The following is a 14,270-nucleotide window of genomic DNA, read 5'->3' as shown; positions in this document are numbered from 1 at the left end:
GGACTGCATTTCAATTCCCATTTGCTTATTTAGCTGGGAGTCTTTGGACAGGGCTCTGTGCTGTCCCTTTAGGGTCCTCACAATTCCATCAAAAGGGATGGTCTTGCCTGAATGGTACTGAATGATCTAGAATGTAAAATATGACCCTGAGATCGCTGTGGTCCCTGACTCCCTGGCCTTGCTAGGGTTTGTTAACTGCCTTGCACAGCTTCGATTCTCTAAAGGCATGTGGGGACCTGAAAAGTTGTAATTAAGGACTTTTTTTTAATAGCAATCCCTGTCATTACATAGCACTTTGCTGGGGCTTGTTCATAATGAACCTAAATGCTGGAATCTTGGATATGAACTAACACAGATACCCATGTACTTCTAAGTTGTCATTCAGACAGTTATTCCCAATAGCTGTTTTGTTTCTGAAGCAATAGGCTTGGAGTAACTTATTTCTCTGCATCTCAGCTTCTGGGCAGTTATCCTGCAGTGAAGCCAGCAGGTTTGAGTCACGAGAATCATACGTGTTTTTATAGAAGCAGTGTGATGTAATACACAGAAGATAATGTGGCATAGCTGTACAGATGGTTATAGACAGCTTTGAGCCAATAGAGAATAAAAACTTACTTGTGCACGGTGCCTTACAATTCACCATGTGGACATGAAGTCTTGAAAAAAAACACCCAGGAGGAAAAAACACAATCACATGCTCACACATTCAGTCACAGTTACACATTTAATCTATAATATACATAAACATTCTTACACATTAACTTACACAGATACATTCACATACTGACACATTCACTCATGAACATATTTACTTATACGCTTACATTTTCACATCAACATGCTCACATATGTGGACATGCTCATACATTTTCTATGCATGAACATGCTGGTACCTTCACACACACAGAGACTCATATACTCACATTCACTGACACATGAGCATTTTCACACATGGACATACTTGAATATTCATTGAAACATATGTGCTCACACTCATACAGTCACAAATCACTCACATGTCAAGTTTACACGTTCACACAAATGATGGTACTCAAATTTACATGCATATAAACTCAATAACACACAACAGCATACTAACACATTGCCAGACACAATGACATACACTCACAAACTCAATCACTTGCACACAGACATGCTCACATACATTTACACTCACTCACACACATGAACATACTGATATCCTCTCACAAATAAACATAAAAATCATACGTTCCTTTACACTTGCATGTGAACATACCCTTATAGGCTCACAATTATTTCCAAAAACACACTCATGCATTCAGACACATACAGGAACACATTCTCACATTCATACAAATTAACACATTCACATTAACCTGCTTACATGCACAAACATGCACACACATTCATTCACACATAGATAACACTCAGATCAAATCACAGGACACTCAAACTTAGTCAAACTTAGATGTCAACATTTTCACTGACATGAACATGCTCACACACACAAAACTGCTGATAACATTCACTCACACATGAACATGTTCATATATCAATCCACACACGAATTAATCACAGAGTCATGTACATGAATGTACACATAATAAAATACATATCAATATAGTCACACATATAGTTAAATGTTTATTCACACATATACCAATATTCACACATTCACTTAATGAACATCCTCACATTTTAACATACCCAAACACTCAGAAACCTCACAAATTCATTAAAGAAAAGAAAAATTTCAAACAAATGCACATACTCTATTTAGTCACACACATAAATCCACTCAGACACCCATGGACACATGAAGACATAAACATGCTCAAATAAACATTGATATATTCACTCAAATGAACTTGCTCCCAGATTAATTCATGTACACAGACACACCCACAAATACTCACAACTTCATTTACAGTTTTACATCATGCTCACATACATGAACTTGCTTACACATTCAATTGTACACATGAAAAATAGTCATACATTACTACCTTAACACACACAAACTTGCTCGTGCCTTAATTTACATACATGGCCGTGCTCCCATACACGCACATTCCTGTAAACTCATATGAATGAACACAAATTCAATTATACACAAATTTTCACACTTGCACATTAGCATGCTCAAAATATACATGTGTTCACACTTTGATTTATTAATGCATGTATTCATGTTCACACACACAGTTACTTAGATGTTCACTCAAATGTGAACATACTTTAACATTCCCAGATGCACTAAAATGCTTATACATTCACTCACAAGTGTACACTCTATCACTCACAATCCCATATAAACACACACATTCTCACAGACTTACATATGAACGCAGTTGTACACTCACACACACTCACTCCCCATGTCCACTCACATTGACACACAGACATGTTCTCAAACTGACTTAAAAACAATATGCTAATACGCAAATTGCTCACGCATGAACAACTTCATACGTATGAACAAGTTCACATATTCACAAAGCCTATATGCTCATAAACATACATGCATGTCTATTAACACAGTCACGGACACCCCAAAAATACTCATGCACAGACATGGATATGATCACACATTCACATACAACCTCAATATACTCCCACACTAACAGATGCATATACACATGCACATGTTATCACTTCCACACAAGTGAACACACATTTAGTCACATACAAACATAATTATATTCACTCACAGAAAAGAACACACACATTAACATGCCCTTACACACAAGCATGTTTACATATTCATTAACACACACATTCACTTAAACTTTCATTTTAATTATATATACCCATATATATGTGTGTATATGCATATATGCCCATGCATTTACTGACAAACTATTTTTCTTATTTACTCAAATACAAATGTACAAAAACACAAATACAAAGCATATATTCACTCATAGTTATGAACATACATGATATGCTTACACATTCATTAAAAAACAGGAACATGATTACATATATATACTCACAAAATCATTTACACATAAACATGAACATGTTCCTATATACACACAGTGTACCTGCTCACAAACTCACCAGTACACTCATTAACACAGTCATGTACATGCATATGAACAACATTCACACATACATTCATGCATTGACTTAGAAATCGATGTAAACATTAACGAGCTTGCAGAAATGAACATGTTTACATATTCACTCACAGGTGAATGTGCTACCATCATGCACATCCTTACAAATTCTTTCACATACAGAAACCCTTACATATTGTAAATTTCACAGACACATTAACATGCTCACATACACAAGTGTGGTCACTAGTCAAATTCACAGCATAGTCTTGACATGAACACATTCATAAATTCTTTGAGATACAAGATATGCTTATATACAAGTGCACAGACCCAAATTCTGTAATATTGGAGCATATTCCCTGACTTAAAAACATATCCACACATCTACTCGTATGCTTAGACACACATATACAATCATACTCTTTCACTCACACAAAAGGCTCACGTGTCTACTAACGCATGAATGTACTTACAGATTCATTCACAGACACCCATACATGCTGACAACACTACACTCAGATTCCCTTATAAGTGCATATTAATATGTTTAGAAGCAACATTTTCATGCATTCACTTGAACAGATTTTCTCAGATGCATTACAAAGCTCATCCTTTCACACACAAATGCACTCATATAAACTCAGAAGCACATTCTCCTATGGTCTTCACAAACATTCACTCACATATGAACAAGCTTACACAAACGAACAGTTACACACTCACTCATGAAAATGTGCTTACACATGCATTCCCTCAAACTTGCTCACACATTCACTCACAAAAAATCTCCTATATGCTCCCAGTCACATACTTGTACATTTCCACAGATACAACATAATCACAAAGAGCATCATACTCATATGCTTACAGATGAATATGCTCATACTTACCATGAAGTTCACACATTTACATACACACACAGATGCTCTAGTATATTTACATGCACACGCTTGCACATTAACTCACAGAAGTATACTCCACTTTCATGTGCTCTCACATGCATTCACTCAGACACATGAATATTTTAACATTTATGCCCATGGTCACAAATGCACCGATCCATAAGAAAAGTCCCATTCACTTTCCACCTGCAAACTCATATTTGAATAGGCACCCACAGTCACTCTCACATGTGCTTATACACATGCACATGGTCAGATTCACTTGCTCAAAATATTCACACATTCATTTGCTCAAAAAACTGCTCACACATTTACTTGAATGCACTGGAAATTAAGTCATAATCATGCTTACATACATACACTTATATTCACTCACGTACACATTAACATGCTCAGAAGTAGAAATGTGTTCACATGCACCAAAAAGCTCTAAAGAGACTATCTCTTTCCCATTATTGGAATAGATAACCTCATGAAACAAGCCTAAGGCACTTATGCTACTGGTAGGCCCTGGCTAGTGGGTATGAGTTAACCTTCCTCTACCTGTGTGAGAGGTACTGAGTAAAAGTAAAGGACCGAAGGGTTATGGACTGTTATAGGTGAGTTAGTAAAAGGATACGGATCCCCACCTTTAAGTTTCCTGCTATGGCCAGTCCTCAAAGCCACTACTAGTGGGTAGAGGCTGTCTATAGACTAGAGAAAGTTAAAGAAGGCTTCTCTCTGTAGTAGAGCCCCTCTCCTGGGTATTGACATTATGGATTTCATACCTTAATGAATGACATTCGAATAATATTGGTAAATGGTTTGGAGTCCTAGACTGGGATAATGTTTTCTTTGTTAAATATGTCATAGGATAGCTGATCACAATTTGCCTTCCACCTTTGAGGATCAACAGTATACTTTTTTCCCAGATACCTGTGGGCTACATGAATACTTCTGTGATTGTAGGTTGGATTTGCCATCTGGATCTAGATGCCTGCTCTGTACCAGCGCCACCTGCAGAAATGAAGCTATGGCATTTTATTGATGTCATCTTCATCAGTGGACCTGGCCAAGACTTTGTGTCATACACCGCCACAACTGTGAGTAAATACCTCATTGAGGGGATGGGCAGTTGCTCTCCATAAGGTACAAGGCACCTCATAGTTTGTTAAATTTCTGGGCTGTAATTGAAACTCTAAAGGCTAAACTAGTCTAAATTTGGTAAAAGAAAAGCTTCTGCTTCCCCAACCTCCCATGTTAGTAAAGGAGATCCAGCATTTGGTAGGAATGTTTGGCTTCTGGTGCCAGCCTCCAATATTTGCTGGTCCCCATCTATGGAGTCACTCTTAGGGCTTCCACTTATCCGTGGGGACCCCAGCAACAACACATACTAGATAAACTAAAGAAGGCTATCATTTCCACTTTCCCACTAGTGCTCTGAGGGCAGGACTTAGAGGTAGAAGTTCAGCCACCCTAATATTCACTCTGTGAGCCACTGGACCAAATGTCCCTGGGCATTTGACATAAGCAACTCAAAGAATCAGTCCAGAGTTATTCACCAATGGAGGGGCAACGTCTGGAGTTACACTGAGCCCTTATTGAAACTCAAGTCTCGACTGGAACAGAGCTATTTACCTTATGGATTGAGATTCCTGTTATGCCCTGGGGAATAGCAGAAGCTCCCCATATGGCAACAGAAGTCTCTATTCAAATGGTAATGTATCTACTGGATGGAGCTAAACCTGAACCTATTTAAGTGTTGTAACTAGATGAGAAACAGCCACATTGCCTGCCATAAAAGTTAATTTGCCAAAACCATCCCATCTTCTTTTTATTAATGTTTAATTAATCACATGCATATAATACTGAATATTTTATACTTTTAATTGCATTTTATATTACTTAAATATATATTTTTTATTAATTTATTTAATTGGAGGCTAATTACTTTACAATATTGTAGTGGTTTTTGCCATATATTGACATGAATTCAGCCATGGGTGTACATATGTCCCCGATCCCAAGCCCCTTCCCACCTCCCTCCCCATCCCATCCCTCAGGGTTGTACCAGTGCACTGGCTTTTAGTACCCCGTTTCATGCATTGAACTTGGATTGGTGATCTAATTCACATATGGTAATATACATGTTTTTCTGGAACTCTCTTGCTTTTTCGATGATCCAGCAGATGTTGGCAATTTGATCTCTGGTTCCTCTGCCTTTTCTAAAACGGGCTTGAACATCTGGAAGCCCATGGTTCACGTATTGCTGAAGCCTGGCTTGGAGAATTTTGAGCATTACTTTACTAGCTTGTGAGATGAGTGCAATTGTGCGGTAGTTTGAGCATTCTTTGGCATTGCCTTTCTTTGGGATTGGAATGAAAATGGACCTTTTCCACTCCTGTGGCCACTGCTGAGTTTTCCAAATTTGATGGCATATTGAGTGCAGCACTTTCACAGCATCATCTTTCAGGATTTGAAATAGCTCAACTGGAATGCCATCACCTCCACTAGCTTTGTTCATAGTGATGCTTTCTAAGGCCCACTTGACTTCACATTCCAGGATGTCTGGCTCTAGGTGAGTGATCACACCATCGTGATTATCTTGGTCGTGAAGATCTTTTTTGTACAGTTCTTCTGTGTATTCCTGCCACCTCTTCTTAATATCTTCTGCTTCTGTTAGGTCCATACCATTTCTGTCCTTTATTGTGCCCATCTTTGCATGAAATATTCCCTTGGTATCTCTAATTTTCTTGAAGAGATCTCTAGTTTTTCCCATTCTGTTGTTTTCCTCTATTTCTTTGCATTGATCGCTGAGGAAGGCTTTCTTATCTCTTCTTGCTGTTCTTTGGAACTTTGCGTTCAGATGTTTATATTTTTCCTTTTCTCCTTTGCTTTTCACTTCTCTTCTTTTCACAGCTATTTGTAAGGCCTCCTCAGACAGCCATTTTGCTTTTTTGCATTTCTTTTCCATGGGGATGGTCTTGATCCCTGTCTCCTGTACAATGTCACGAACCTCATTCCATAGTTCATCAGGCACTCTATCTATCAGATCTAGTCCTTTAAATCTATTTCTCACTTCCACTGTATAATCATAAGGGATTTGATTTAGGTCATACCTGAATGGTCTAGTGGTTTTCCCTACTTTCTTCAATTTAAGTCTGAATTTGGCAATAAGGAGTTCATGATCTGAGCCACTTTCATACTTGTTAGCATTTGCCTTACATATTGTGGTGCTCCTATGTTGGGTGCATATATGTTTATAATTGTCATATCTTCTTCTTGGATTGATCCTTTGATCATTATGTAGTGTCTTTCTTTGTCTCTTTTCATGGCCTTTATTTCAAAGTCTATTTTATCTTATATGAATATTGCTACTCTTGCTCTCTTTTGGTCTCTATTTATGTGTAATATCTTTTCCCAGCCCTTTACTTTCAGTCTCTCTGTGTCCCTTGTTTTGAGGTGGGTCTCTTGTAGACCTCATATATAGGGGTCTTGTTTTTGTACCCATTCAGCCAAACTTTGTCTTTTGGTTGGGCATTCAACCCATTTACATTTAAGGTAATTATTGATAAGTATGATCCCGTTGCCATTTACTTTGTTGTTTTGGGTTAGAGTTTATAAACCTTTTCTGTGTTTCCTGTCTAGAGAAGATCCTTTATATTTGTTGAAGAGCTGGTTGGTGGTGCTGAATTCTCTCAGCTTTTGCTTGTCTGTAAAGTTTTGGTTTCTCCTTAATATCTGAATGAGATTCTTCCTGGGTATACTAGTCTGGTTTGTAGGTTTTTCTCTTTTATCACTTTAAGTATGGCCTGCCATTCCCTCCTGGTCTGAAGAGTTTCTGTTCAGCTGTTATCAGATCAGCTGTTATCCTTATGGGGATCTCCTTGTGTGTTATTTTTTGCTTTTCCCTTGCTGCTTTTAATATTTGCCCTTTGCGTTTGATTTTTGTTAATTTGATTAATATGTGTCTTGGGGTGTTTCCCCTTTGGTTTATCCTATTTGGGGCTCTCTGGATTTCTTGGACCTGAGTGAATATTTCCTTATCCATTTTAGGGAAGTTTTCAACTGTTATCTCAAGTATTTTCTCATGGCCTTTCTTTTTGTTTTCTTCCTCTGGGGTTCCTATGATTCAAATGTTGGTGTGTTTAACATTGTCCCAGAGGTTCTGAGATTTTCCTCATTTCTTTTAATTTTTTCTTTTTTCCTCTCTGCTTCATTTATTTCTACCATTCTATTTTCCACCTAACTTATCCTGTTTTCTGCCTCAGTTATTCTACGCTGCTTCCCTCTAGAGTGCTTTTGATCTCAGTTATTGCATTATTCATTATTGATTGACTCTCTTTTATTTCTTCTAGGTCCTTGTTAAACATTTCTTGCATCTTCTCAATCCTTGTCCCTAGTCTATTTATCTGTAACTCCATTTTGTTTTCAAGATTTTGGATCATCTTTATTATCATTGTTCTGAATTCTTTTTCAGGTAAAAGAACTCCCTATCTCCTCCTCTTTTGTTTGGTTTGGTAGGCATTTATCATGTTCCTTTACCTGCTGAATCTTTCTCTGCCTTTTCATTTTGTTTAGATTGCTGTGTTTGAGGTGGCCTTTCTGTAGCCTGGAAGTTTGTGGTTCCTCTTTATATTGCAGCTTGCTCTCTGTGGGTGGGGTTGGACGAGTGGCTTGTCAAGGTTTCCTGGTTAGGGGAGCTTGCGTCTGTGTTCTGGTAGGCAGAGCTGTATTTCTTTTCTCTGGAATGCAGTGAAGTCTCCAATAGTGAGTTCTAGAGTGTCTGTGGGTTTGGCATGGGTTTGGGCAGCCTGTCTTTTAATGCTCAGGGCTGTGTTCCTGCATTGCTGGAGAATTAGCATGGTATGTCTTGCTCTGGAACTTGTTGGCTCTTGGGTGGAGCTTGGTTTCAGTGTAGTTATGGAGGCTTTTGGATGAGTTCTTGTCTATTAATGTTCCATGGAATCTGGAGTTCTCTGGTGTTCTCAAGTTTTGGATTTATGCCTCTTGCCTTGGCTTTCAGCCTTATTCTTACAGTAGCCTTAAGAGTTCTCCATTCATACAGCACAGATGATAAAACATCTAGGTTAATGGTGAAAAAATTCTCCATAGTGAGCAACACCCTGAGAGGTTCACAAAGTTACATGGAGAAGAAAAGAGGGAGGAGGGAGATAGAGGTGACCAGGAGGAGAAGAGGGAGAATCAAAGGGGGAGAGAGCAATCTAGCCAGTAAACAGTTCCCTAAATGTTCTCCACAGCCCGGAACACCCAGAGAGAGTCACAGAGTTAAGTAGAGAAGAAAAGGGAGAGGGAGGAGATAGAGGTGACCTGGGGAAGAAAAGGGAGAGTCAAAAGGGGAGAGAGCCATCAAGCTAGTAATCATACCCCTAAGTGAAAATGGATACTGAAGATTAGATTCTTAAAGGTACAAAATTGATAACAAATACCAAAAAGCAAAGATTAAAAATCTAGAGTAGAGGTTAGTCTCACAAAAATACAATATTAAAAGTACAAAACAAAAGCAACCACAAAAAGTATAAAAAAATATATTTAAAAATAGGGTCTTTTTTTTCAAGGTAATAGTATGTTATAAAAATGAAAATTAAAGGAGTAATAAAGAACTTAAGAATTAAAAAATGATAATAGTCAAAATATATCTAGAAATTTCTCTGGAGCTTTTGTGGGCAGTGTGGTGTCAGTTCAGTTTCAGATAGTTCTTGTTTCAGCTTGTACTTCTTCTCAAGGTCTATAGGCCCCTTCCAATGCTTAGTCAGTGCTAACCACAGGGTTTTAAATCTGTTCCACCTGTCACTTCCAGAGAGGTTCCCTCTTCTTTGTTTATTTTGGCTTCCTCTGTTTTCAAGTCTGTTCAGTATCTAATTTCCGCCCTGACACAAGGGGTGAAGGTAGTCACTTAAATAAATAAGCTCACTTGTTCAGGTGTGTTCTGGGGAGGGAGGAACACTACAAACAAATATCACTGGCTTGTGTGGGGAGTGCTTGCAGTGTATGGATCACACTGGGTTTGACATAGCTCAAGGCGACATGTTCTTTCCAGGACTACACTGCTTAGGGTCCAGGTTGCTCTGCAGGGTTACTGTCCAAAGCAGATGCTGCGTTTTGTGCACTTCCCAAGTCTAAGCTGCTCAGATTTAGTTTCTCGGGTACTCTGCAAGGGCACAGACTCGATTGGGTGTGCGTTTTGTGCCCTTCCCAGGTCTGAGCAGCTCAGGCGACCAGGTACTTGGTGAGCACACTGTTCCAGGTGGGCCGTGGATCTTAATCACCTCACCAGTCCCAGCCACTCGCTTTCCTGGGTGTGGCACGAGAGCACCATCTCAGGTGTGCCATGTAACTCTTCTGGGGAGCTGATCTCTGGCTGTGACCGTCCTGGCAGATGTTATCAGTCCAGGATCCCAGGAAGACGTGGTTAGAAGAGGGAGCCTGCTCACAGTTTGGTGGAGGATGCTGGTCTCTGGAGCCAAGATTGCCCCTTGCCTTCCAGCTCTGACTGTTGCATGCCTGCCTCTCTGCCTCCATTGGTGGGGATGGGCCTGTATGCAACTGGCTAGCTCTTCCTTGGTGTTCACTCAGTCCTTTGTTCTGTGAGTAGGCCAGGCTGCACATGAGGTTAGAGCCTTTCACGGGAAAGTTCTCTTTTTTTTTTTTTCTCTCTCTCTCTGGCTATCCCACAGTTTCGGTTGCTCTCTTATGTTAGCTCCCTCAGATGGTCCTCAGGGCATTCAGGCCTGGTCCTTATCCTAAGCATACAGCCTGCACCTCCTTATCCAGCCCCTGCTCACTGGTGGTGGATGTGAGCATCTGGGCTACTTCTCTGTTGGGAGTTGCAGTTAGGCGTGTTTTCTGTTTTTGTTTTTGTTTTGTTTTTTTTTTTCTCCTGGTTATTTTGCTCTCTGAGATTCCAAAACTTCCCACAGACCCACCCGTGAGAGGGTTTACTGCTGTGTGGAAACTTTTCCTCTTTCACAACCCCCTCCCCAGGATGGGTCTCCGTCCCTAACTCTTTTGTCTCTCTTTTTGTCTTTTATATTTTGTCCTACCTCCTTTTGAAGGGAATGGGCTGCCTTTCTGGGTGCCTGGTGTCCTCCGCCAGCATTCAAAAGTTGTTTTGTGGACGTTGCTCAGCATTCAAATGATCTTTTGATGAATTTGTGGGAAAGAAAGTGGTCTCCCCATCCTATTCCTCCGCCATCTCGGGACTGGCCCCCTTATTTATATTTTTATTGAAGTACCATTGATTTAAAATGTTGCATTAGCTTCAGATATACAGCAAAGTGATTCAGCTATATATATGTGTATATGTATATATTCAGCTACATAAAACTGTGTGTGTGTGTGTGTATATATATATATATATCCCTTTTCAGATTCTTGTTCCTTATAGATTATTATTAAAATGTTGAGTAGTTCACTGTACTATATGGTAGGTCTTTGTTGATTGTCTACTAATATATAGTAGAGTGTATAGTTTAATCCCAAACTACTTTTTATTTAAAATTTTAGAACTCATTGTTTTAAATTCCACCTTTGTTTCTTTTATTAAATATATTTTTAATGGAGCATGATTACTTTATAATGTTGTATTGATTCCTGCCATAAAACAAGGAGAATCAGCCATAAGTATACATATATTCCTTCTCTCTTGAGCATCCCTCCTACCTTCATCACATCCCACCACTCCAGGTTGTCAAAGACCAACAGGCTGATGTGGAAGAACCTAGAACCTGTTATACAGAGTAAAGTAAGTAAGAAAGAGAAAAACAAATATATTAACACATATATATGGAATCTACTGATGAACCTATTTGCAGGGCAGGAATAGAGACAGACATAGAGAATGGACTTATGGACACAGAGCGGGAAGGGGAGGGTGAGATGATTGAAAGAGTAGGATTGATGAATATATATTAACACGTGTAAAGTAGATAGCTAGTGGGAAGCTGCTATATAGCATGGGGAGCTCAGCTTAGTGCTACTGGCCTTCTGCACAAGTTCTTCCAATAATTTATGCATGCAAGGCACTAACTTCTCCTAGTGTTACTGCAGTCTGAACAAAATAGCTTTTACAGCCTTTGGGACTGCCGTACAAGTGATACAGCCAACCCAAAGTTGCCACATCAGTGTAAAGTGATGTAAGTATGGGCATTACAAGAAAACATTGCTTGGATTTTTAGCTTTCCTGTCATCCTCTAGTGGCAGGTATCATGAAAAACATGATGGACTTTTAAGGGTTAGTGAGAGAACGTGGAGGGCAGTGGTCCTTCAAGCGGTCAAAAATACTGCCCATGGTTTAAATTATATTAAATTCATGTCCTTATGGCATAACTCAGCAATATTTAAATTTACAACAAATGAGGAGCTCAACCACAGAGACATTTCTATCTCTGTTTGTGTATATATCCACACCAGACACAACCCAATTATTGTTTTTACTAACATGGAAACCCAGGCACTGCTATGCATAGAAAAGAAACATTCACCTGGTACTTTTATCTTTCCTTTCTTCCTTATAGAAAACCCAGAGCTTAGGCACCACCTTCTTGATCCTGATAAGAACCTGATGTGGACCAATGATTCTGAAACCATCCTTAGCCCGTGTTCATCATCATCTAGTATAAGCCAAGAAAGTACCCACCACTTTCTGGAGAAAGAGGTGACCTTATATGCCATCCATGTACTTTGGTCCACTGAAGACACTGTGGAAGCCAAAAGGTGGACCTAAACCATTCCCTCAACAGGTAACACCATATGAATACCCGGGGACAAGTCAGGTCCCCTACAGCTGAGTACAAGGTGACCTCCAAGTTTAAGCCATACCTTATTATTATGCCCCGTCTCACCTGAGAATTTCCTACACTTGCCAGTGTTGACTTCATGTCTATTGGTGGTTCATCCAGGCCTAGTAATGTACACTACTGTTGACAAGGTCTGTCCGGACACTGTACCACACACATGTAACAGGGAGTCTTATAACACAAGTCAGATTGGACACAATGGGAACCATGCTGTTGTCTGTTCGGGTTGGTCAGTCCTACTATCATGACCCCAGATACCACCACTGAGGCTAGACCTTCTCCTGTCTCTTCTACTAGAGCAGCATTCATCCTGGCTAAACCAGACTCTTTGGATACAGCTTATGACTCATAGATGCTTTGTAAACCCTCAGAGCCAGTTTTGACTTAGGATCAAATGAGACAGACACACTGTTATTAAGTAGTGCCTTTAATCACATCGAGCCACTGTCTCTTGAGTCTTATTTGAGGAATGCCCAGAGATAGCATGCACCCAGTATTACAGCCAGGATGCTTGTGGTCAGTGCAATCATATTAAATGTGCAGTAATGCAGAGCCATACTAACAAAGTCTATGGGATTACAATTAGATAAAATTATAGCTCTTAGTAATCCCTGGTGTAATTGAGTCATTTCCTAGGCAGGTTGATAAGAAGTCTAAGGGTCCCCAAGCAGAGAGGGGTCTGGAATTCTCAAGGAGGAAGAAAGGACAAACTTTTTCCCCTCTAGATTCCTTAGGATTATGTATCCTGCCTGAGGACAATCTCTGGATTAAACCTTCTGGCTAATCCTGTTATCTTAAAATGTAAATTATGGGAGTAGGTTTGGTCTTTACAAGGACTTCCCTGGTGGCCCAGATGGTAAAGCACCTGTCTACAATGCGGGAGACCTGGGTTCGATACCTGGGTCAGGAAGATCCCCTGGAGAAGGAAATGGCAATCCACTCCAGTACTACTGCCTGGAAAATCCCATGGACAGAGGAGCCTGGTAGGCTACAGTCCATGGGGTCACAAAGAGTCGGATAGGACTGAGCGACTTCACTTTCACTTTCAGTGTATCCTGCCTGAGGACAGTCTCTGGATTAAAACTTCTGGCTAATTCTGTTATCTTAAAATGTAAATTATGGGAGTAGGTCTGGTGAGGTCTTTACAACCTCCAGACATTCTTTGGATTCATTGGAGAGTGTATAACTCTATTGCTAACACTAGCAAGCAGGGTACTCTTTCTACCCCCTTCTGATGTCTATGTCAGAAGCTTTCTCTATCTCCTTTATACTTTAATAAAACTTGATTACTCAAAAGCTCTGAGCAATCAAGCCTCCTCTCTGGCTCCGGATTGAATTCTTCTCCTTCGGAGGCCAAGAATCCCAGCATCTTTGCGTGGTTCAGCAACAACCTTTCATAATGATGAATATAAACCTTGCCAAAACATATACCTTTACAACTAATTGGTTTCTTTTTTTATATGTTATAATGATTTTTTTCTTTATCTAGTGCAAGTCCCATTTATTGATGCTTGCACTGGAAA

General features: G+C 39.6%; 1 long non-coding RNA gene across 2 annotated transcripts in view; it reads left to right on the top strand.

Annotated features, from left to right (window-relative positions):
- Nucleotides 1-11,898: 11,898 nt before the first annotated feature.
- LOC139180865 (uncharacterized) overlaps nt 11,899-14,270 on the top strand; it is a 29,347-nt gene continuing 26,975 nt past the window's right edge. Inside the window, exon 1 of one of the 2 annotated variants that reach the window (XR_011565084.1) lies at nt 11,899-12,690. This is a non-coding gene — a long non-coding RNA (uncharacterized lncRNA). The remainder of the gene's footprint in view (nt 12,691-14,270) is intronic. The other variant, XR_011565083.1, reaches the window with a different exon arrangement.

Source organism: Bos indicus, chromosome X, assembly GCF_029378745.1.
Source record: "Bos indicus isolate NIAB-ARS_2022 breed Sahiwal x Tharparkar chromosome X, NIAB-ARS_B.indTharparkar_mat_pri_1.0, whole genome shotgun sequence".
Lineage (NCBI taxonomy): Eukaryota > Metazoa > Chordata > Mammalia > Artiodactyla > Bovidae > Bos > Bos indicus.
Note: the sequence above shows the minus strand (reverse complement) of the source record. Positions and strands in the feature narration are given on the sequence as shown.